General features: G+C 67.6%; 1 protein-coding gene across 2 annotated transcripts in view; it reads left to right on the forward strand.

Annotated features, from left to right (window-relative positions):
* The first annotated feature begins 88 nt into the window (after window positions 1-88).
* Window positions 89-916, forward strand: part of Fhl1 (four and a half LIM domains 1) — a 62,345-nt gene continuing 61,517 nt past the window's right edge. Inside the window, exon 1 of one of the 2 annotated variants that reach the window (XM_008840697.3) lies at window positions 89-234. The gene's annotated coding sequence lies outside the window, so the exon portion shown is untranslated. Of the gene's footprint in view, window positions 235-378; window positions 527-916 lie in introns of those variants that run through there. The other variant, XM_008840696.2, reaches the window with a different exon arrangement.

Below are 916 nucleotides of genomic sequence, written 5' to 3' on the forward strand. Positions count from 1 at the left end.
GGCCGCGCCCGCCCCCGCCCCCGTGCGCGCTCCCTCCCCCTCTCCCTCCCTCCGTCCCCCGCGCGCGCCCCTCCCCTCGCGCCCCTCCCGCGCCCTACATCCACCGCCCCGCCGAGGGGGCTCAGTCCGCAGTCGTCGCCGTCGCCTTCGCTGTCGCCGCCGCCGCGCTTCGGTCTCGGAGCAGGCAGTGGCTGCCGCCGTCTAGACAGCTGCGTAGCCGAGCATCCCCAGGCTGTAAGCCCGCTTTCTCTCCGCGAGTGTGTGTGTGTGTGTGTGTGTGTGTGCGCGCGCGTGTGTGTGCGTGTGTGTGTGTGTGTGTGTGTGTATATGTATGTGCGCGCACGCGCGCGCGCCTCCCGCGTCCAAAGAGGAGCGGCTGCCGGGCTGCTCTGCCGCTGCCGCTCCGGGCTGGCCCGGGCTGCGCGGACCTGCAGGACTTGGGTACCTGCGGCCTCGGGCCTCGGCGGCCTCGCCTAGGCTGAGGGCACCCTGAGCTGCGGGACCCGGGACTCGGAGGTTCCCTGGGGTGCGTGCCTTGGTCTCCACTCCCGGGCTTTCGCCCCCGTGGAGGGCGGGATGTGACGGGGGTTCTGCCGGGGATGGCAGGGATGGACTTGAAGGGTTTTCTCACCCAGGATGGCAGGCAGTGGGGGTGGGGCGAGATAGGGACACCTTTCTGTTCTTTTTTTTTTTAAAGATCACTAGCGATGTTTGTGGGGAGCGCGAGATGACGATGTGGGGGGCTCCCTTGATTTTTCTGTTAAAGACAGCGCCTTTTGGGCCGGAGAGGAAAGTGGGACCTGCCCTGTGTGGTTCATTCTAGGGGATGGCAAAGGAAGGAGGGGATGGGGCAGCAGAGGTGAGGGAGCTTCGTGGTTTTCTCCTCAGGGATGCTGGGGGCTTGGGGGGGGGGGGG

This window comes from Nannospalax galili, unplaced genomic scaffold (genome assembly GCF_000622305.1).
Source record: "Nannospalax galili isolate Female #2095 unplaced genomic scaffold, S.galili_v1.0 scaffold901, whole genome shotgun sequence".
In the NCBI taxonomy this organism is placed as follows: Eukaryota; Metazoa; Chordata; class Mammalia; order Rodentia; family Spalacidae; genus Nannospalax; species Nannospalax galili.